Source organism: Rattus rattus, chromosome 11 (assembly GCF_011064425.1).
Source record: "Rattus rattus isolate New Zealand chromosome 11, Rrattus_CSIRO_v1, whole genome shotgun sequence".
Lineage (NCBI taxonomy): Eukaryota > Metazoa > Chordata > Mammalia > Rodentia > Muridae > Rattus > Rattus rattus.
In genome coordinates this window covers 78,417,908-78,443,302 of record NC_046164.1, presented here as the reverse complement: position 1 = coordinate 78,443,302, position 25,395 = coordinate 78,417,908, and the positions used below count along the sequence as shown (strand labels likewise).

At 40.6% G+C, this 25,395-nt stretch overlaps 1 protein-coding gene across 1 annotated transcript in view; it reads right to left on the bottom strand.

Annotated features, from left to right (window-relative positions):
- The window catches only part of Abca13 (ATP binding cassette subfamily A member 13), a 564,237-nt gene that overhangs the window by 353,525 nt on the left and 185,317 nt on the right, over positions 1-25,395 (bottom strand). The gene's annotated exons all lie outside the window — the stretch shown is intronic.

The window sequence follows — 25,395 nt, the reverse complement described above, 5'->3', positions numbered from 1 at the left end:
AGAATGTCTACAAAGAAGGATAATTTGTAACGCTAGTATATCCATATGAAACATATCCACATTCTTCAAACACATTGTCCAGATCCACCTCAGTCCACTAAACATTCACTTTCCACTCATTTCATGCAGAAAGGAATGAAAGGGCCTCAATTATTAGCACGCCCGAATCTCCTGTAACACACACATTCTAGCCACAGTGGCACGCAGGGAACTTACCTAAAGGCCTAAACTCTACCAGTGACTGGAATGGAAAAGGCCCAAGGGAAGAGGCTTCAGTACTTTGACCATCCAAAAGAAGAAATATAACGCTTACATGCTCTAGCCAGTGTGTTTAAGAGTGCTTGGGGTGATAGCAAGGGCTAGTGCTGGTTTCTGCCTTTGTGTTTACTTCTGTCCCCAAATTCTTTTGTTGAAATACTAATCCCTAACACTTCAGGACCGAGTATTTTTAGAAAGGCAGTCTTTAAAGCAAGTATGCAAAAAAAAAAAAAAAAAGTCAACAGGAGAGTCCTTTTTTGTTGTTGTTGTTGTTCCCTCAATAGAAGAAATTCAATAAATGTCTTTAAAAGAAAATAATAGAAAAACACCATTGCATAGACTTTGTATATTTTTTAAAGTTTTTATGTTGTCACTTAAAATAGAATTAGAATAACTTCTCTTTCCTCCTTCCAGCCTCTCTCAGCTATCCTGCCTCAAGCGTCTCTCAGCCCATCCCTCAAGCTGATAGCTCGTTTATCTTTGACTACTGTTACACGTAGTAACATATAAATAGAATATAGGTACAGATAGAGAGGGGTAGAGATAGATATGTGTAAATACAGACACACACACACACACACACACACACACACACAATCTGTTGATTTTTTTTTTTTTTTTGGTTCTTTTTTTTCGGAGCTGGGGACTGAACCCAGGGCCTTGCGCTTCCTAGGCAAGCGCTCTACCACTGAGCTAAATCCCCAACCCTACAATCTGTTGATTTCGTGTTTGTTGTTTGTGTGCATGTAGTTTCATTGGACCAATAAGATAACCAAAAAGGATGTCCATCCCTTGAGGAGGTTAATTCTCCTCCTAGCAGGCATTGTGGGGGATCCCTCTTACTGGTTAATATGCCCATTGGTATTGTTACTGTATCAGGTCTGTCAATGCATTTCTAGAACAGGGTGCTTCACAGCAGACGTCCTGGTAATTCCACCCCACTTCTGTGATGTTTCATGCTTCACAGACACAAAAGCTGTGATATAGATGTATCTGTGGAGGTTGGGCTCCCAGGATATCTTCTTCTCTCCATTTTGCCCAGTTGTAGTCTTCCATGGTGATCTTTCTTTGCTTTAAAGAGAGGCTTCTTTGATGAGGGGAGGTAGTTTCACTTTCCTGTGGTATAGTATACTCGCCTAGCAGTGCTCACTCACAATAGTAACTGGGAACAACCTAAATGTCCTTCAAGACGTAAGTGGGTAATGAAAGTAATGTATAGACACACGATAGAGTACTTTTTGGCTATAAAAAGTGAAATCAATTTTGGGGTGAATGGATAGAGCTAGAAAAGATCACATTGAGTGAGGTACAAAGACTCGAAACACCAGATGCCTCATGTTCTTGCCCATGTGTTGTTCCAAATTCTCAGATGTGAGTTTATAACCTGAGTAACCAAAAAAACCAGAAAAGAACAAAGGGACAAGTGTGAGGCCTTCTGAAGGAAAATAGCAGGACACACGTGACATAAGTGGAAAGTGAAACAGTAGGGAGGCGACTCCAACTGGGTGGAGGAAGGGGGTCAATAGAGAAGGAGGAAGAAGGGACAGATGACGCTCAGGTTGTTTGATAAAGCCTTAAGGAATCATTTATTTATGTAATATTATATATGATACATATATATGATATATTTAATATTTATTATATATTTATATGCACACACTATATATATACATAAATATACACATATATACACACACACATACATATATTAAAAGATGTCAAGGCACTTGGGCTTACAATGGTTCCCACAAGAACCATAGACTAACAAAAACTCCAGTCCCAGGCATGAGAAACCTGCTTTTGATTCATTGGTGGATATAGTCAAGCAACTCTGGAAAACAATACAGACTACCAATGAATCCCTTGCTTGCCTCTCAGAGGTTAAGTGTAGACCTTAAGATCACTCACATTTAGGACCTAGGATTTAGATGATTCAAGAATGATCTAGCAGAAGGTAAACAAATATGAAGCTTCTTCCTGTAGTCTAGCAGTCATGGTTCCAGGAAGTACAGTGCAAATTGACAAGGGAAGAGAGCAGCTAAACACTCCTGCCTATTCAGATGTAACGCCTCTGAGTCGCAACAACCACCAGCATGGCAAGGTATGCATAAACATGCACTAAGTGGCACTCCCATGACCATGTCAGTAACAACCACCGGCTGTCTAGTTGGGCTTGACGCCACTCAAGAAGAGAGAAAGCGTGCCTGTTTCTGGAAACCTAGCCACCATCCGGGGACTAATTAGGCATAGACCTTCAAAAATCATCTACTCCTGCCACTTTGCTAGACTAGCATAGTTCCTTACTGCATTCTAAGGTTTATCCTACTATCTGCAGATAAGTGTTTCTGTTTCATTTTTAAGAAGAGTCTAGGAGACAGATACTGTGAAAGAAGATCATGAGAGATCTCTAGGAGAGGGCAAACACCTACAAGTCATGCCCAGAGAAACAAGCACCCTGATACCCTTATTCTCAGACTTGTAACCTTCAGTACTCTGAGACACTCTTTGTTGGTAAAAACCCCTGGTCTGTGGCACTATGTAAAGCCATGTATCTCCCCCCTTACCCTGTGGAGGAAGAGTCTTCCAGACAAGAAATGTGTGTCACTGCAGTGTCACACTGTTTCTTTCTACCCCAGGAACTATCCAAGGACCTTAACCTTTATTCACAAGTCCCGGTACCACCAGCAGGCTAGTCAGTTGCATCCTTTACATGCCCAGTAGAAACAGGGATAAAGGGGCTCTCCCAGCAACAGAATGATAGCTCTGGAAGTTACACAGAAGCTGGTTTCTGTTCTCCCCTGACCTCTCGATTCAAAACTACAACACAGATGTATCAGGAAAGTGTACCAGCAAGAAGACCTTGGGATGTCCTTTCCCTTGAGTCAATAAAAAAAGGAAGGTCACCTCACCTTTGAGTCCCAGCTTAATTGCAAATTATTTAATAAGCCTCTTCACACAAAAGCATGAACGGTGCATTTGTGGAAACAAAGAGAGACGACAAGCAAACAAATACAATGGGAAATTATTCCACATTTGCCAGATGCTGCCTCTAATCTCCCATCTTGTGAAGTGGCAGTGTCCTATTGAGGGGCTCTCTAAGTCCACGTGTTCAGCCATCACTGGGGACAATGGGAATGGAACAAGTCAGTAGCAGGGTTCAGATAATTAAAGCACCTCTAGATTTTGAAGTAGTGATTAAAGTTCTAGATGGAAAAACCAAAACTGAGTTGAAGACATCTTCTGAGTGTAAGCAGTTGCCATTCTTTAGTTTATGAAAGGAAAGAAGTTAGATTTTCAAAGTAAAAGAAATTAGAAAACTCTTACTTTCATTTAATGAGATGTTGAGTAGCCATTCATATTTTTAAAGATGTGGCTAGATGACATTCTTTTTTTCAAACAGAGGAAAATGTGTTGATGTAATATGAACCCAGCGATGTGCAGAAAGGTATCAGGAAAGGAATGGAAATGATATTACTATTTCTGGTTGATGATGCTCGTGACAAATGAATATTTTTTTCTGCTCCTTCAAAAAAATGTAAGAATGTTCCAAAGAGTTTACAATCATAATAGGTCTGTGTGATAAATTACAGCTCACATTTTTCCAAATCAACAGGAAGAACAGCTCCTCCATGCACTTTACAGGTGAATCCAGCTGTGACTTGCCTATGCCAAGGAAGTGACAGAACATCCTCACACGGGGGGAGGGAGGGGCTATCGAAAAGAAAGCTATAAAGCAAACTAAAGCTCAAATCCACTTAAAGTACACGTTATGAAGACATTTTCATGCAATGGCTCTCAAAGACGGGGTTACGATGTATACACATGTGTGTAGGATACCCAAGAATACACTCATGCATACAAGCATGCAAACTTGCAATGCTGCAGTCTTTAATAGTCTCCTCCTTGCATGGCTAGCTCATGGATGTCACTGCTGAGAATGCATGCTTCCTGGGGAGGAAAAGGAGGGACTTGAGACTCTCCCCAGGGAACAGAGTAAATGAGGGTGCAGCTCAATGCAAGAGACCTGAAGGGGCCTGAGTCCATAGCATCCTGCTACTTGTTTAGCTCTTGCCCAGTTTCATCTCTCTGTATAAAACAGATGTCTGCCATATCCATGAAATCTCCTTCTGCTGGTTCAAGGCCTCACTAATGGATCAGACCCAGATTCACTTCCAAATGACTTCTGTATGAGTGAATATGAAGAGCAACACAGAGAAAACCTAGGCATGAGTGAGCACTGCAATGGCAAGTTCTCCATAGATACAGAACAGATTCAGGCCCGTAGGCAGAAGGAGAGGTCTGAGAAAGCAAAGGCAGAGAGGGGCAAGGGAAGGTGGCTAGAGTTGGCAAACACAGAATCCAGATGCCCAGCTGGATTTGAGTTTCAGACAAACAGCACACTTCATGTTTTATTACATCACCCAAATGTTTGCAGTTATGTGAAATTTGAATTTAGCTAGGCCCCCTTATTTTACATACATATCAGACTCTGCTTCCCACACTTGTAAGATTGAAACAGAAAGTAAGATATGAATAAACATCACGACAAGTCAAGGTCATGTGAGAGATTCAGGGCATGGAGGCCTTTTCAGAGGAAACTCAATGAGAGGATTGGGTCCATCTAGACAGTTTGTAAGAACTGTAACTGAGGTCCACATGAGGGTAGATTGCAGAGGGTAGACTGGGGGCAAAGCGGGAGACATAGGAAGGAATTACATGACCAAAGAGTCCTGAACAGGAATAATGAGACCTGAACTAGGATACTGGCTTGGGAACAGAAAGAAGGGACAAAAATATGAGAGGATGTTCAGTTAGAACAAAGGATGAATTGAATCTTAAGGGTTGACTCTCTAAGTCATCACAGGCTTAATCTGCAGAGTCTTTTAAATCATCTTAGAGAATCGATACCCCTGATCCATGTGAGGGTGACTGCCTCTCTGCTTAGGTCTGTGATTTGCCTTCTTGTAGAAATCTGAATTTGCATGTACACACTAGAAGTATGGTCACACTGCCAATGGTTACTGTGCACAATAATGTGTGTTATATGCTAAGAGAAATACTTCAGGTGCAACATCCATTGGGTTATGGAAGAGGGGAAACTAATTAGTATCATGTGCCCATAACCGTTGGAATAACTTCCCTTCTCACTGCAAAGGAGATGTTAATGAAATCAGACAGATGGAGCAGAGTCAAATGTAACTGGGAAAATATAAACAAGAGTTTATAAAATGAAAACTCTGAGAGGTGACAGATACCATTCGTGAGCTTTCAGAGAACTTAGCCTCTGATATGAGGCCCTGCAATCTGGGGTGTTTTCTGAGGCCTGTCAAGGAGCTAAAACCATCCAATGAAAAAAAAAGATAGCATTTTCAACAAATGGTGCTGGCTCAATTGGAGGTCAGCATGTAGAAGAATGCAGATCGATCCATTCTTATCACCCTGTACAAAGCTTAAGTCCAAGTAAATCAAGGACCTCCACATCAAACCAGATACATTCAAACTAATAGAAGAAAAAATAGGGAAGAGCCTCAAACACAAGGGCACTGGGGAAGTTTGCCTGAACAGAACACCAATGGCTTTTCTCTAAGATCAAGAATGGACAAATGGGACCTCATAAAACTTCAAAGTTTCTGTAAGACAAAGGACACTGTCCTTAGGACAAAACAGTAACCAACAGATTGGGAAAAGGTCTTTACCAATCCTATATCCAATAGAGGGCTAATATCCAAAATATACAAAGAACTGAAGAAGATAGACTCCAGAGAGCCAAATAACCCTATTTAGAATGGTATACAGAATTAAACTAAGAATTCACAACTGAGGAATATCAAATGGCTAAGGAGCACTTAAAGAAATGTTCAACATCCTTAGTCATCAGAGAAATGCAAATCAAAACAACCCTGAGATTTCACCTCACACCAGTCAGAATGGCTAAGGTAAAAAACTCAGGTGACAGCAAATGCTGGCAAGGATGTGAAGAAAGAGGAACACTCCTCCATTGTTAGTGGGATTGCAAACTGGTAAACCATTCTGGAAACCAGTCTGGAGGTTCCTCAGAAAATTGGACATTGCACTCCCTGAGGACCCAGCTGTACCTCTACTGTGCATATACCCAAAAGATGCTCCAACATATAACAAAGACACGTGCTCCACTATGTTCATAGCAGCCTTATATATAATTGCCAGAATCTGGAAAGAATCCAGATGCCCTTCAACAGAGGAATAGATAAGAAAATGTGGTACATCTACACAATGGAGTACTACTCAGCTATCGAAAACAATGACTTCGTGAAATTCATAGGCAAATGGATGGAACTGGAAAATATCATCCTGAGTGAGGTAACCCAATCACAGAAAAACACATATGGTATGCACTCATTGATAAGTGGATATTAGCCCAAAAGCTCGAATTACTCAAGATGCAATCCACCGACCACATGAAACATCCTTAAGAAGAAGGATGACCCAAACGTGGATGCTTCACTTCTTCTTAAAAAGGGGAACAAAAAATCCACATGTGGCCAATATATATACAGCCATCAAAACTAGATAAGATGGATGAAGCTAAGAAGTACATGCTGACAGGAACCAGATATAGGTCTCTCCTGAGAGACACAGCCAAAACATGTCAAGTACTGAGGCAGATGATAGCAGCAAACAAAGGATTGAAAGAGCTGAAGGGGCTTGCAACCCCATAAGAAGAACAATGCCAACCAGCCATAGCTTCCAGGGACTAAACCACTACCCAAAGACTACACATGGACTGACCCATGGCTCCAGCTGCATATGTAGCAGAGGATGGATGGACTTACTGGGCACCAATGGAAGGAGAAGCCCTTGGTCCTGCCAAGGTTGGACTCCCAGTGTAGGGGATTGTAAGGAGGGTGCTAAGAAGGGGTGGATAGGGAGGGGAATACCTTTGTAGAAGAGGAGGGGGAGGGGTTAGGGGGCTTATGGACAGGAAACCAGGAAAGGGAATAACAGTTGTAATATAAATAAGAAATACCCAATTAAGAGAGAGAGAGAGAGAGAGAGAGAGAGAGAGAGAGAGAGAGAGAGAAGTGTTTGCGTCAAAACTATGGATTGTTATGTAGCAAAGAAAATAAAGTGAAAGCATGTCTTTGCAGCTTGATTATGTGTATGCTTATGTGTAGGGGTATGTGTGATAGACAGACAGAAAGGCAGACAGACAGGGACATAAAGAGAAGTCCATATACAGAGAACTTTCTGCACACACAGCGCTTTCAAATAGTAATTTCAAATATGTTGAGACTATTTGGGGTATATTTTAGTAGTAGAAGTAGTAGTAGTAGTAGTAGTAGTAGTAGTAGTAGTAGTAGTAGTAGTAGTAGTAGCGGTGGTAGTGGTGGTGGTAGTAGTATATATTGTATACATTATCACCATATATAGTGAACAATTGTCATTAAAATGATATTTTTGGCTGGAGAGATGGCTCAGCGGTTAAGAGCACTGACTGCTCTTCCAGAGGTCCTGAGTTCAATTCCCAGCAACCACATGGTGGTTCACTACCATCTATAATGGGGTCTTCTGGAGTGTCTGAAGACAGCAACAGTGCACTCACATACATAAAAATGAATAAATAAATCTTTAAAAAAAAGATATCTTTCTGTTAACAATTTCCAGAGAAGTCAGTGCAGTATGCCACCTAGGGCTACAGAGGGAGAACAGGGATGGTCAGGACACAGAGGAAGTGAGATCAAAGTTTAAGCATGCACCTGAGCATGCTTTCCAAGGGCAGAACCAACAAGAAATGGCATGTATGTTTAGAATTGGTTTCTCTGTATAATTTCATTAGACTGGGGTCAAAGGCTATCTCCAGTTTTCTGATATTTGGGGAAACCAGGGCAATGACAGGCTCTGAGTGTGCAATGTTCACATCCACCGATGTCCCATCACTGTTAGCATGAGAGTCTTAATTGCTATGCTGTTGCTATGATAATATGTCAAAGCCAAGATAGGAGAAAAGGATTTGTTTTAGCTTTCAGTTTTAGAAGAGATGGAGTGGGTGGTGGAGGGAAGGCATAGTAGCAAGACGGTAAGGCCATCATAGACATCAGGAATCAGAGAAATCACATTTTGCCTGCACACGGTAAGCAGAGAAAGAGAACAGGAAGTTTGGGCAAGCTATAAACATTCAAAGCCGCCCCAGCAAGGCTCCACTTCCTAAAGGTTCCATAATCTTCCCAAACAGCACCCCTACTGGGGACAAGCTGCTCTACATACATGAGCCTATGGGGAACATTTCTCATTTAAACACACCAGTGGACCTTGTGGCAGGCAGAGTGCTAGACCCACAGTGGAGAATGCTAATCATCCCTCTTCACTCCACTGAAGGAATATTAGGCTTTTCTCCAAGGTCGTGGAGGCAAACTGAGGGAGTGGCACAAAGTCAATCAAATAAACACCAATAAGAGGGTGCCAGAGATAACAGCAGACTTCTGCTGCCATGGACAAATGGATTCAACCCAGTTGGGATTCAGTTAAAAGATGGCTCCTCTGAGGGTGGGAAAGGACTTCAAACGGAGTGGGCCTCACTGCCTAGTGGGGTTACTTTAGCATTTGCTGCTTGGCACCTGAGGTAAAAAACTGGGGAGCAGCATTTTCCTGCTTCCACTTGCCCAAAATGGATCTGTTGGAATCGGGCAGTAGAGAAATTGAGTATGGAATTTATTTGGACTCATCTATTCACATTTAACCAGATTCCACGTGGTTCCTTTGGCAAATCAGGGAGGTAAGAGGACTTGGATGCTGATTTTTTTTTATTTCTCCAATTAGCCAAACCCAGGGATTCTTGGGAAGGGACAATATACCATGAGGGGAAATCGTTGCTTTAAAAGCATCACCTAAACAAAACCATATGCACTGCCTTCAAAAAGAAAGTTTTAAAAAACCCATGCATTGAAGCAACTGATACAAAACTTTCCCTATGATTCTTACTCATTTGCTGTCCACAATAGCTCCCCACTTAGTGTCTCTACAATTTCTCATCACTGCTTCTGTGTCTAACCCAACCCATCCTCTATGCTAACCCCTATTAGAAATAAATTTTCAATGCGTCTAAGACTCTGGATCCTGCCTGAAGCCACTGTCTTGAGATGGACTTCTAAGGCAAAGGGGCCATTTTCTTCTGCCCACTGTCATTTACTAAAAATCACTTGTCACTCCTCCTTCATGGCAGTTAAAATACTACCTTGTTTTTTATTTACTTATACAGCTAGGCTTCCTTGTATGTTTATTTCATTTCAAGATAGGAGAGGAGGTAACAAAAAAATATATATCTTGAAAAGAAGCTACTAGGTTTGAGAATGCCTAGAAATTATACCCATGGCCATTTAAAGATCTAAAGCTTGTCAATATTCCTAACAATTTTCCTCTAGTTATTATTGGCAGAATTTGTCAAAGTTGAAAACAAGTGCCTTGTGTACTTCAAAGATATATGAGCTGCCAGCTCTAATTTTTCTTCTAATTTTTGAAGTTGATAAATTGGCAATTTCATGATATATAGAGAAAAAAATCACTCTTGCCTTTTTTTTCTTCTCAGTGTCTTTTATTTTTCAATATTGTGCTCTAAAGATTTTGGTACTGTGATTCTGCTCTGAAGTAAATGGCCATGTTCCTTTATACCTAGCTAAAGGGTGAACTTGGTAATACAACCTCAAAGAGTCCACAGCTTGAATTCCCTCGGACCTTGTCAATCATGGGTGGCTTACCCATGCTCTCTTAGCTTTCCTTTGAAGGGAGTAGAGTCCAGTCTAACTGAGACTCATGACCCACCCAAGGTCACAGAACACAGCCCCACAACAGAAAAGGTTGAGGCAGTCTCCAGAACAGGTGCTTTGGCATGTTGAAGAGAGACGTAGAAAGCAGATGACTGTCTTGTTTGGTGTGGTAAGATAAGAGCAGATTATGAATGTCTCAAAGCTTCTATATATCAGGGGTCAAAGCTTCAGGATGGGCTGTGTGTGGAGGTGAGGACTGATACCTCACTGTTAATCTGGTAGGAAGTAGTTGAATGAGGAACCTCAGGAAATGGAGAGCAGAAGTTGATTTTAAAAAAAAAAAGAAGAAGAAGAAGAAGAAGAAGAAGAAGAAGCCCAGCACAGCACAGCACAGCAGACCAGGGAAATTCCAAAAGCAAACCAGCTTTGGAATTTCAATCTGTCCACCCATAAGAAAGATGCTCCTGAGCTCCAAGCTGACCCCCTTTAGATTTTAGGGGAGAAATTACTCTCTGAAGTTACCAAAGTGTCGTCTTCTCCTGATTCAATGCCAATTTCTCCTGGCACTTTCCCACCAATACTAATCTTTTTCCAAGCCTGGTAGATCCCTCCATAAACTCAGCCAAATTTTCTGTTTCTTCTCAAGGAAGTCATGTGTGGACACTGGTGCAACATCAACCACCTACCTTAAGGCTAGAACTTTTTAAATTGCAATAAAGTATACATGATCTTTAACTTCACACTTCATGTTCACACCATAGTTTTGACTTTGTCAAACCTGTCTTCAGATCCTCACCCCCATGGCTCCTGGAAGTATTCTGTCCTTATCTATCAGCCCTAAGGAGAATCTTCTTTATTTCAATGGTTCATTTCATCCAAAGCCTGTGCAGGCATCAGAATTGCCTTCCTTGCTCTGGCTAAATAATGATTCGGTGAACACACCAGTCTCTAGGGTCATTCATTTGCTGTTGGATTTGTACGCTGCTTCTATCACTGGGCTCCTGTGAATAGCATTATATGACTAGAAATGTACAAATACCCATTGCAGACATTGCCTTTATTCTTTTGGGGATTGGTAGAGAGTGATTCCTACTGTTCCAAGAAATCTCTTCTGGTAGAATCATTTCTATTTCCTTCCTCTTCCCCAAAAGATCATTTCAGCATCTCCAGTGAAACTCAAGTCTCATTGTCCAGATCTCCTAGAAAGCCAGTGACCATACTTGACTATCTGATCCCTACCTTGATCTCAGGTTACTCCTTATGAGAACTGCTGTTTTGTAAAGGTTTTCACCACCCTGTGTTCCTAGGTGGTAATCAATGTAGCCTAGACCTTCCAGAGGTGAAACAATTTAGGAACATGAAAATCTTATACTATGATACCCAAGGTCCAAAACTGAGGGCTCCCATTCATCTGCAAACCCAGGCCACACATGCATCTATAGAAATGAAAAGCAAATCCAGAGAGTAAGAGTGGACAGGGATGATACGTGAAAGGAAGAAAGAGTGGCCACTCCAGAGAATACTAGGGTTCTGTCACCCTTCTTGAAGACATGAGTGGAGGGCTGAGCACATACTCCAGACTCAGAAAAGGCATCTTCAGATCTAGGAATGCGATTAGAAGCCTCATTTCTAGAGGCTCTAAATCCCAGTATAATGGTTTGTATATGCTTGGCCCAGGGAGTAGCACTATTTGGAGGTGTGGCCTTGATGAAGGAAGTCTATCATTGTGCACATGGACTTTAAGACCCTCATCCTAGCTGCCTGGAAGCCAATCTTCTTCTAGGAGCCTTCAAATGAAGATGTAGAACTCTCAGCCCCTCGGGTACCATGCCTGCCTATATGCTGCCCTGTTCCTACCTTGATGATACTAGACTGAACCTCTGAACCTGTAAGCCAGCCTCAATTAAATGTTGTCCTTTTTAACCGTTGCCTTGGTCATGGTGTCTATCCACAGCACTAAAACTAACTAAGACACCAGGTCGCTAAAGAGAACATCATTCTCTCTTTTAAAAACTATCTTAAATTACATTTATTCACTTATTGTGTGTATGTTGTGTGCTGTGGCACACATGTGGTGGTCAGATTCTTCTGCCATGTAGGTCCTGGAGTTCAAATTCCTCCTGCCAGACTGAGCAAGAAGGCAACTTTAGTCATGAGCCACTTCCCTGGCCCATCATTCTTTTAAAGAAACTTCCTATTTAAGTATTAGATCAAAGTAAAAATCTTTCTGTTCAGCAAAGCAAGTGATCAACAAAAAAAGAAAGGAGTGTTCATCAAAAGGGAGAAAATGTTTGTAAACCACACATCTCAAAATGTGTAAGGAACTCCTACAGCTGGATAAGCAGAAAGCAAGGGACCCAATTCTTTTAAAGGACAGATGACCCGAATAGACATTTCTTCTAAAAAAGACACACTAATATGTAAGGTGTTCAATATTATAAATCAGCAAAAGACAAATTAAAATCACATTAGCATCTCAACTCATTCAGATGGCCATTACTAAAAGAAAAAGAGGAAACTATTAGCGAGGGTATAGATAAAGAAAACCCTTTGATATTAATGTAAAATTATGAATTTATGTATCACAATAGAATACCAAACAGAGACTTAATCAAAGAAACTAAGTAGAACCACTGTATTATCCAGCAACTCTACTTATGTGTATCTATAAAAAGTGACTAAAATCAGTTTTGTTGAAAAAATATATGCATGCCTCTGGTGGTGACTTCACTGTTCAAATGACCAAGACATGAAATCAATGTAACTCTCCTTTTATAATGAATAAAGGAAGATGGAATTCTTTGATATCATATATCAAATGAATATATATCAAATTATATATATATATATATATATATATATATCAGAATATTATTCAGCCTTGAAAAACATTCAGAAAAAGAGGAATGAAGTCAGAAGGTGACATTATATCCAGGAAACTCCAGCACAGAAAGATAGACAATGCTACATGAGACCATATGTATGAGAAATTCAAATTAGGCACAAAAGGCTCCAGGAGACAGTAGCTGCCCACAGCTCTTTGGGGGAGGGAATCAACAGGTATTGACCAAACCAACACAAAGTTTCAGTTATGTGGATGAATAAGTCCTTCAGAGGCACTCTGTAATATTGTCCCTGCGGCTGACAACATTGCATTGTGTACTCAGAAATTTTCTACTACCTAACATCACACTAATGAACTCCCAGAGTATATCATGATCCATGATGGGTAGTTGCATGCCCCTCCCCAGACACTTTGGTCTGTTTTTCATTTACTAAACCACTTGACATTGTGAAAGCACCAAATAGTCCATTTGGGCAGTTACTACAATCTGGCATTGTCACCATGTTCTCCTTTCAGCTTATATATCCCTACACTGAATGTCATCATTTTTATCACATTTGCCTCTCAGAGGAGGAAAAGGCCACATTCTTTATATTCATAGCCAAAAGTTTTGTATGACATTAAACCTTTGTGTAATCAAAGATGCATTTTGGTAGGTTTTTAAAATTTTTATTACTTGCTTTGAGACTATAACAAAATTCCAACATCTCTTCATTCCTCTTCCTCCTTCCAAACCTTCCTCCCATTTACTCCTCCCCACTCTCCTTCAAATTCATGCCCTTCTTTTTTACTAGTTGTTATTGCATATTTATATATGTACATATACATATGCATTTGCATATACATACATACACATATACACACTATATATATACAAGTTATATTTAGTTATATATATAAAGTTTATATATATATATATGTTATATATATAAAATTAATATAACTTGTTCAGAGACTTTGCTGTAAGATTGTGCCTCTTAGTAACATTAATTGACTGATTGTTTGGCTGGTTGCTTTATCGATTGATTGATTCAGGGTCTCTCTACATAGTCCTGGTTATGCTTAAATTCACTTTGTAGATTAGGTTGGCCCAGAACTCATGAAGATCTTCCTTCCTCTGCCTCCTAACTGCTCGGCTTAAAGGTGTTCAAATATTTTTCTGTTTTCTAAGAAGTTATTTATTGATCGTTAGATGGCATTTCTGTTGAGATCTATCATTTTAAATTTTAGCTTTAGAAATTTAACTTTTATACAACTCTGAAATTTTATAAACTTGTAAATTACTATATAATTTTATTTGAATGGTTTAAAATATTTATTTAAAGCCTAATATAGTAACCTCTATTGACTTTTTTAATGGTTTTCTTTTGTATGTGTTTGATGTCCTTTTAAGAAAGGCCTCTCTTATTTCTAAAATTTTGTTTCTAAAAATCTTATTTCTAAAATTCTAAAATGCATTTCTATTAGTTCATTATTTTTAGTGTGATTTGTTGTTTTTTGTTTGTTCTGTTTTCTGTTGTTTTTCTTGTAGTTCAGGAAATCAAATCCAGTGTTTTGCTACATGTTAGGTAAGCTCTTTGCCACTGATCTATATGACAATTCCCTTCCGTAATTTAATACTACTCATTCTAATAAACTTGTGGGTCAGAATTTAATATTTGTCTCCATAATAAACTTAATAATTAAACAGAGCAAACTGTATACACTTGGGTGGGTTACTAGCAGTTCTTGTCTTTACCTTGTCTATTTAACTTCCACCCCGCCACCCATAGGGCTGAGGAGGGAATCCAGGGTCTTGATCATACTAATGAACACTTGACCACTGAACTGTACTCCCCTACCCCAACTGCTCCATCTCATGTTTTAAAAGGAGTTCATTTTATTTATAATGGTATATGTGCATGTATGTCAGTGACTGTGCACATGTGCATGTAAGAGTGCATGTGCACACAATTCTCTGTCTTTCTTTGTGTGTCTGTTTCTGCCTTTGTCTGTCTGTCTCTCTCTCTTTCTCTCTCTCTCTCTCTCTCTCTCTCTCTCTCTCTCTCTCTCTCTCTCTCTCTCTGTACACAAAACAAGAAAAGGCATCAGATATCAGGAGCTGGCGTCACAGCTGGTTGTGAGCTGCCCAGCATGTGTGCTGAGAATTTGAACCTTCTGTAGGCAGACATGCACCACTGAGTCATCTCTCTGCTCCCTCAACTGTCAGTCTAATTTATATAAGTACTGCACCACTTTAATCCTCGGCAATGCACAGAGAGGTTTTGCATAACTATCACCTTCTGCCATTTCCCATTTTTATTTAACAATTTTGATGTTTGTCATTAATTTGTATGTTTTTTCTAAATATCCTTCAGAAACATTTTGTCAATTAAAAACAAACTGCTACTTTGGGAACCTCTTAATTAAATGATTTACGTACATTTCACTAATTATATTACCATAATGCTCTTATTAAAAGCCATAGAATTTGAAATTAGAGAAATATGTACATTTATTTGTAGAAAATTAGCATTCCTGTAAAAATGACACAATAATACAACAATACAGCCTCTTTTCTCACTTATTCAACTCTGAATGATGTTCACATACATTTGTTACACTTTATGTGATGTATATATATCAGAATCAAAGTGAGGTGCTTCATCTTGAGGCTTGCAGAGTGAAACTTTTCACTCTCAGCTCTGTATCTACTGCTGTTGTGAAGCACGGCTCCTGAATTTTGCATATCTATGACCACTTATCCCACTGGCTTTACCTGTGACCACTCATCTTATTAGCTCTAGCACTTTTAATCAATTAATACATACTTATCAATAGATCAATAAATACATACTTCCTCATGCCTCTGAGGGCTGCAGAACTGGCCCTGAGCACAGGAGACATGCGACAGTGCTTGCAGTCCTCAACCTCCTTATGCACTGCAAGCGCAGAGAAGACAGAGGTAGAGCCTAGGGCCTTGCCCCTCTGCCAACTTGGGCAACAAGAGAGTTTAGGTACTTACGGATATCCTTTTGTATGCACCTTGGTCCTTCTCCTTTCACCTGCTTTTCAGCCACTGCCCTTTTCTACCTGGCTCCCTGGTACCCCAGACTTCTGGGAAAGTTGTCATAGTCACCAGTCCACAGCTTTCGGGAACAGTATTCAACTTTCAGACCACTAAAACAGTAATAGGACCAAGCCTACCTTCTCTGTCAGCAACAGCTACTGTCCCACTATGTGAAAAGTTCAACATAGTTACACTACCAAGGCATGTGGAGCTGGGGCACAGTCAGCATGGCCTCTCTGTTTGCCTTACTCTTTTCTCTGTCTCTCTTTGTCACTATCTCTTTCTGTCACTCTCTCTCTCTCTCTCTCTCTCTCTCTCTCTCTCTCTCTCTCTCACACACACACACACACACACACACACACACACACACACACACACACACATTCTTTCTTTTTCCTGAACCTTGTTCTGCCTGGAGGCTACTTCCTTGAAATGCCTAGAGCCTGATGATGCTGACTACTCTGCCTTGGTTCATTTTGATTCTAGACTGGACAACAAACTTGCTCATGTTATTCCACTAAAATTTGGTCAAAGTGATCTATTTCAGTGAGAGTAAGGGGGATACCCTTCTAAGTGTTAGATTTCTCAGTCTAGTACGATATAGACAAATAGTACCCCTAGTATGCTGCTTGATTGATTTTTGTCAACACGGCACAATAGACATCTGGGAAGAGGGAACCACAATTGTGAAAATTCAGCCTGAAGGCTGGCCTCTAGGCACAGGTGTGGTGCATTTTCTTAGCTACTGATTGCTGTGGTTGGGTCCTAGCCCATGGTGGACAGTCCTACCTGTAGTCAGGTGGTGCTAGATGCTGTAAGAAGCAGGCTGAGAAAGCCATGAGTAACCAGCCAGTCAGTACACCTCTCTGGCCTCTGCTTCAGCTCCTGCCTCCAGGTACATGCCCTGTTTGAGTGCCTGCCCTGACTGACTCCCTAGGTGATAGGCTGAGATATAGAACTGTAAGCTGAAATGAGCCCTTTCCTCTCTGGGCTGCTTTTGGTCAGCGTATTTCATCACAGCAATAGAAAGCTTTCTAAAATAAACATTTGTAGCAGGGTATACGGTATTGCTATGACAGATCTGACCACGTGACTTTTGGAGACTGTGGTAGCATTTGGACCCTAGCCAGGAAAAGCAATTGAGTGCTCAGAGCTCAGCGAGCTTTTCGGTGGGAACATAAAATATAATGGGGAGAGCAGTGCAGATAATGGACACCTGGCTTGTGGAGTCTCAGAGGGAAGCAAAGACTCAGGATCATATATGCATATATGGGATTGTTTTTTGTTTTTTTGTTTTTTTTTTTTTTTTTTTTTTTTTTGTTTTTTTTTTTTTTTGTTTGTTTGTTTTGTTTTGTTTTGTTTTTTTTTTTTTTGTTTGTTTGTTTTTTGGAGTTAAGAACCTGTGGTTCTGGTCAGCTTGGGCTGAAGAACTGCTATGATTAGGAAGAGACTACCACCATGGAAGTGAAACTTTTGTCTTACTGGGATAACAATTTGATGCTGATTACTTAGCGAGTAGAAATTGGTGGTGACTAAGAAGAGACCAGTATCCCTCTATGTGTCCTGAAAGTTCCGATTCGACAGTCCTATCCCCAGCACTGCAGCAACACCTTCGGCAGCTGTTCCCCATCCCCAGCGACCATTTCCTGTGGACCCCAAAGATCTTCTCCTTTTAATGTTCCTCCCTACTTGTCACTTTGGTCAGACCCCAACCCTAGCAGGCACCCCCCTGCTAACCCAAGGACTACTTCTCCCAAATAGGATGAAGGTGGACCCACATCTGTCCTGGTGTACCTGAGATCCACACCCCACTCTCATCCCTGGCCCTGTAACAGAAAACCCACTGCAGTCTGCCTTTGCTCTCTGACCCCACCCCGAATGGAGCACAAATATCTTTTCTCACAACCCTCCTCATACCAGTCCCCAACACCAGCAGCCATTCACTCAGAACACACCAACGAAACAAAACAAGGAAACATAAGTTAACTGAAGACAGTCTCCAATCCCTCCTCCCTTCCAAATTCAATCCCTCAGCCATGTCCTTAGTGCTGCAACAGAACACCAGTTCCAGTCTTCCTTTCCCCCTGCCCACATCTCCTGTGGATCCCACAGACTATACTTCTTAGCCTCCTTTGCCCACTTGATGCTGTATCCCAGCCTCCAAATCTAGAAGGCACCCCCTGCTAACCCATAGTTTACAACTGCCAGAACGCCAGGTAGACTGCCTTCGAACCTTTCCTTCTTCCTCTAGTCACCCAAATCCAATCCTCCAGTCTCATCCCCAGCATGGCAGCCTATCCTTACTTCCTGCTACTATCTCCTGAGGACTCCCCTTTCTAACCTTCCCCCCTGACTTGTTCCTTTTTCCTATACTTCAACCCCTGCTAGTCTTCAACCCCAAAGGCCAGTCTTCCAGGACAGCAGGTAGGCTAAAAGTAGACCCACACTTCTCTCACTACTCCAGAGATCCAACCCCCTCCCCAGTTTCAACCCCAGCTCTGTAGCAGGAAATCTGCTTGTCCCCTTTACTATTTGACTCCATACCCAAGGGATGACAAAGACCTTCTCCTTTAACCTTTCTTCCCCTAACTCGTTCCAGTATTCTTAGGTTCTAACCATACCAGGCATTCCCTTTGAATAATCAGCCGAATGGGCCAGGAAAACATGTAACACACAGCCATCACACTTTCCTAGAATCCAGGGAGGAAAGAATAAAAGAAAGCAAAGAACAAACCACCCACCCCACCAAGTCAAATGTAGCAATCAGCACCTAGATCTATAATCATCCAAATCCAGACGCCAAAGCAATTTATTTCTACTGGAGTCTAGCCATCCTACCACAGCTGAATAGTCAAACCTAACTGAAGAACAAGGAAAAGAAAACTAAAATCAATTATATGAAGATGCTAGAAGTCCTTAAAGAGAAAATGAATAAATTCCTTAAAGAAATTCAGGAAAATACAAACAAAAAATGGAGAAGATTAATAACTCCCTTTAGGAAATTAAGGAAAAAAAATACAAGCAAGCAGTTGAAGGAAAGTAATAAAACTGTTCTAGAACTGAAAATGGAAACAGAATCAATAAAGAAATCATGAACAAAGAAATTCTGGAAAAGATATAGTCATTAAAACAGAAAATCCAGATGAAAGTTTTGCCAACAGAATACAAGAGATAGAAGAGACAATCTCAGGTGTTTAAGCTTCTATAGAAGAAATGAATACATGGGTCAAAGAAAATGTTAAATATAAAATATAAAAACCTCCAGAAAGAAAACATCCAGGAAATCTGGGACACTATAAAAAGATCAAACCTAAGAATAATATGAATAGGGCTGAGCCCTTCAACATCAATCATTAAGAAAATGTCCTGAGGGGTAGTCAAGTTGCAGGAGCCCTGCGGTCCAGACAGCGCCCGAATCTGTATGGACCCAGTCAAATAGGTGCCTGCACCCAAATCCTGTGGGAGGGAGAGCTAGACCTTCAGAGGGGCAGACATGTCTGGGAAACAAGAAGAGACTATTCTCTGCCCACATTTCTGACTCTAGAAGAAAACACCTAGCGCCATCAGGGCCCCCTGTGCACAGGGAACCAGAAGTAGGGGCAGGCCCTTCTGGTTGCTGCCCTCATGGAGAGCTGAAACCCAGACCCAAGGAGCGACTTCAGGCCCAAGACCAGAGGTAAGACCATCTTTTCTGCTCCAAGTGACCTGCCTGGTTGACTCAGGACACACAAAGGCAAAATTTCTCTGGGGCCAGACACTTCCAGTTTCTAGCTGGCGCCCAAACCTCACTGATCCTGGCCCACAGCTCCCTGCTACCAAACCCCGTGGGAGAGAGAGAGCTCATTGCCGAGACATGTGGGCAATCCTGAGACTGCAGGGCAGGAGAGACCACCACTTCTGTCCACCTTTGCCCACATCCCTGGCCCAAGAGGAAATTGTATAGGGCCTCTGGGAACAGGAAGATAGGGGCAGTCAAGCTGCAGGAGCCCTGCAGTCCAGACTGCACCTGGATCTGAATGGACATGGTCAAAAAGCTCCCTGCACCCAAATCCCGTGGGAGGGAGATTTAGACCTTCAGAGGAGCAGACATGCCTAGGAAACCAGAGGAGACTACTCTCTGCCCACATTTCTGACTCTAGAGGAAAACACCTAGCACCATCAGGGCCCCCTGTCCACGGGGACCCAGAAGTAGTGGCAGGTTCATCTGGTTGCTGCCCTCACCGAGAGCTGAAACCCAGCCCCCAGGAGTGACTTCAGGCCCGAGACAGAGGTAAGACCAAATTTTCTGCTCCAAGTGACCTGCCTGGTGGACTCAGGACACATGCCCACAGGGACAGCTGAAAGCCAGTGGAAAGAAACGACCACACACCTGAAAGCAGAACACTCTGTTCCCATAACTGGCTGAAAGAAAACAGGAAAATAGGTCTACAGCACTGCTGACACACAGGCCTATAGGACAGTCTAGCCATTGTCAGAAACAGCAGAACAAGGTAACACCAGAGACAACCTGATGGCGATAGGAAAGCGCAGGAACCCAAGCAACAGAAACCAAGACTACATGACATCATCGGAGCCCAATTCTCCCACCAAAGCAAACACTGAATATCCAAACACACCAGAAAAGCAAGATCTAGATTTAAAATCACATTTGATCATGATGCTGGAGGACTTCAAGAAAGACATGAAGAACTCCCTTAGAGAAATGCAGGAAAACACAAGTAAACAAGCAGAAGCCCTTAGAGAGGAAACACAAAAATCCCTGAAAGAATTATAGGAAAACACAATCAAACAGGTGAAGGAATTGAAAATGGAAATAGACACAATAAAGAAAGCACAAAGGGAGACAACCCTGAATATAGAAAACCAAAGGAAGAGACAAGGAGCCATAGACATGAGCATCACCACAGAATACAAGAGATAGAAGAGAGAATCTCAGGAGCAGAAGATTCCATAGAAATCAGTGACAAAACTGTCAATGATAATGTAAAACAGAAAAAGCTACTAGCCCAAAACATACAGGTAATCCAGGACTCAATGAGAAGATCAAACCTAAGGATAATAGGTATAGAAGAAAGTGAAGACTCCCAACTCAAAGGACCAGTAAATATCTTCAACAAAATCATAGAAGAAAACTTCCCTAACCTAAAGAAAGAGGTGCCCATAGGCATACAAGGAGCCTACAGAACTCCAAATAGATTGGACCAGAAAAGAAAATCCTCCTGTCACATAATAGTCAAAACTCCAAATGCACAAAACAAAGAAAGAATATTAAAAGCAGTAAGGAAAAAAGGTCAAATGACATATAAAGGCAGACCTATCAGAATCACACTAGACTTCTCACCAGAGACTATGAAAGCCAGAAGATCCTGGACAGATGTCATACAGACCCTAAGAGAACACAAATGCCAGCCCAGGTTACTGTATCTAGCAAAACTCTAATTAACATAGATGGAGAAACCAAGATATTCCATGACAAAACTAAATTTACACAATATCTTTATACAAATCCAGCACTACAAAGGATAATAAATGATAAAGTCCAACACAAGGAGGCAAGCTACGCCCTAGAAAAAGCAAGAAACTTTTTAATCATTTTGCAGCAAAACAAAGAGAGGACAAGAACACAAACATAATCTCACCTCCAAATACAAAGATAACAGGAAGCAACAATCACTATTCCTTAATATCTCTCAACATTAATGGACTCAATTCCCCAATAAAAAGACACAGATTAAAAAACTGGATACGTAGGTAGCAATGAATAGCCTGGTAAGAGCACCAGTGGAAGGGGAAGCCCTTGGTCCTGCTAAGACTGAACCCCCAGTGAACGTGATTGTTGGTGGGAGGGCGGTAATGGGGGAGGATGGGGAGGGGCTAGGGGGATGTTGGCCCGGAAACCAGGAAAGGGAATAATATTCGAAATGTAAATAAGAAATACTCAAGTTAATAAAAAAAAACTGGATATGTAATGAGGACCCAGCATTTTGATGTCTACAGGAAGCACACCTCAGAGACAAAGACAGAGACTACCTCAGAGTAAAAGGCTGGAAAACAACTTTTCCAGCAAATGGTCTGAAGAAGCAAGCTGGAGTAGCCATTCTAATATCGAATAAAATTGATTTTCAACCAAAAGTCATAAAAAAAGGTAAGGAAGGACACTTCATATTCATCAAAGGAAACACCAACCAAGATGAACTCTCAATCCTAAATATGTAGATATTTATATATTTATATAGATATTTATATTTTATTATCTATATATAAACATGTAGATATTTCTATATTTATTGCTCCAAATAAATAGGCCCATACCTAAACATAGTAAAAGCCATATACAGCAAACCAGTAGCTAACATTAACCTAAATAGAGAGAAACTTGAACAATCCCACTAAAATCAGGGACTAAACAAAGCTGCCCACTCTCTCCCTACTTATTCAATATAGTTCGCAAAGTCCTAGCTAGAGCAATCAGACCACAAAAGTAAATCAAAGGGATACAGAATGGAAAGGAAGAAGTCAAAATATCACTATTTGCAGATGATATTATAGAATATCTAAGTGATCCGAAAAGTTCCACCAGAGAACTACTAAACATTATAAACACCTTCAGTAAAGTGGCTGGGTATAAAATAAACTCAAATAAATCAATAGCCTTCCTCTACACAAAAGAGAAACAAGCTGAGAAAGAAATTAGGGAAACGATACCCTTCATAATAGTCCCAAATAATATAAAATACCTTTGTTATGACTTTAAACAAACAAGTGAAAGATCTGTATGATAAGAACTTCAAGCCTCTGAAGAAAGAAATTGAAGAAGATCTCAGAAGATGGAAAGATCTCCCATGCTCATGAATTGGCAGGATTAATATGGTAAAAATGGCCATTTTACCAAAAGCGATCTACAGATTCAATGCAATCCCCATCAAAATTCCAATCCAATTCTTCATAGAGTTAGAACAATTTGCAAACTAATCTAGAATAACAAAAAACACAGGATAGCTAAAACTATCCTCAACAATAAAAGGACTTCCTGGGGAAATCACTATCCCTGCACTCAAGCAGTATTACACAGCAATAGTGATAAAAACTGTATGGCATTGGTACAGAGATGGGCAGATAGACAAGTGGAATAGAATTGAAAACCCAGAAATGAACCCACACACCTATGGTCACTTGATTTTTGACAAAGGAGCCAAAACCATCCAATGGAAAAAAAGATAGCATTTTCAGCAAATGGTGCTGGTTCAACTGGAGGTTAGCATGTAGAAGAATGCAGATCGATCCATGCTTATCACCATGTACAAAGCTTAAGTCCAAGTGGATCAAGGACCTCCACATCAAACCAGATACACTTAAACCAATAGAAGAAAAAGTGGGAAAGAATCTCGCACGCATGGGCACTGGAGAAAATTTCCTGAACAAAATACCAATGGCTTATGCTCTAAGATCAAGAATCGACAAATGCGATCTCATAATACAACAAAGCTTCTGTAAGGCAAAGGACACTGTGGTTAGGACAAAATGGCCACCAACAGATTGGGAGAAAATCTTTACAATTCCTACAACAGATAGAGGGCTTATATCCAAAATATACAAAAAACTCACAAAGTTAGACTGCAGGGAGACAAATAACTCTATTAAAAAATGGGGTTCAGAGCTAAACAAAGAATTCACAGCTGAGGAATGCTGAATGGTTGAGAAACACCTAAAGAAATGTTCAACATCTTTAGTCGTAAGGAAAATGCAAATCAAAACAACCCTGAGATTCAACCTCATACCAGTCAGAATGGCTAAGAACAAAAATTCCGGCGACAGCAGATGCTGGCGAGGATATGGATAAAGCAGTATATTCCTCCATTGTCGGTGGGATTGCAGACTGGTACAACCATTCTGGAAATCAGTCTGGGGGTTCCTCAGAAAATTGGACATTGCACTACCTGAGGACCCAGCTATACCTCCCTTGGGCATATACCCAAAAGATGCCCCAACATATAAAAAAGACACGTGCTCCACTATGTTCATAGCAGCCTCATTTATAATAGCCAGAAGCTGGAAAGAACCCAGATGCCCATCAACAGAGGAATGGATAGAGAAAATGTGGTACATCTACACAATGGAATACTACTCAGCTATCAAAAACAATGACTTTATGAAATTCATAGATCACTATACCCAGCAAAACTTTTTATTACAATAGATAAAGAAAATATAAGATACTACTTGCTAAAGTCAAGTGTAAACAATGTCTATCTACAAATCCAACCCTACAGAAGATGCTGGAAAGAAAACTCCAACCTAAGAATATCATCTATAGTCATGAAAGCACAAGAAATAAATGATCTCCCACCAGCAAAATCAAAAGAAGGGTAACAGACACACACACCACCACTACCACCACCACCACCACCACCACCAGCAACAGCAAAGTAATAGGAATCAACAATCACTGATCACTAATCTCTCTCAAGATCAGTGATCTCCATTCCCCAAATAAAAAACACAGACTAGCAGAATGGATGTAAAAACAGAAATCATCCTTTTCTGTTCCCTCAAAACTACATCTGAACATCAAGTGTAAACATTGCCTCCGGGAAAATGGTTGGAAAATAATATTCCAAGCAAATGAACTAAAGAAATAAGATGGTGTAGTCATTTTAATTTCTAACAAAATAGATATCAAACCAAAACTATCAAGAGAGACAGAGACAACATGCTTATCAAAAGAAAAATCCACCAAGAGGGCATTTCAAATCTTAACATCTATACCCCCCAAACCAGGAACCCCGAGTTTGTAAAAGAAACACTCCCACAGATTAATCATATATTTAAACCTCTCCACTGATAGTGAGAGACTTCAATGCCCCACTCTCTTCAATGAATAGGTCAAAAACTAAAGAGAAAAATAGTAGAGCTTACCAATAGAGCTAAATACAGAGCTGTTATAATTCAAATGCACTTAACAGATACTTACAAACCATTTTTACTTGAACACAGAAGAAAATACCTCTTTTTCTACACCGGTTGGAGCTTTCTCCAAAATTGACCTTATACTTGGACTCAAAACTACTCTGAACTGATGGGAAAAAAATGGAAATAGCCCCTTGTATCTTATCAGACCACCATGAACCGAAGCTGAATATCAACAACAACTTACAAACCTACAGAAACAGAACCTCTCTAATGAGTGAAAAATGGGTAAGTTCAGAAATGAAGAAATTAAACACTTTCTAGAATTTCCTGAACATGAATACAGCATACCAAATCCTATGAGACACAATGAAAGCTGTGCAAAGAATGTTCACAACGCTAAGTATCTGCATAAAAAAAAAAAAAAAAAAAAACCTCATACCAGCAACTTACCAGCTGTGGCACTCACAATAGCAGTGCTTGATCTTTATTAGGCATTGCTGCTGGAGCAGATTAGTGATTCTATCAACAACCTAGGAAAGAACTTAGAAATGTAGACTTGGCAGCAATGACCACCCTCCTCGGAAAACATTTAG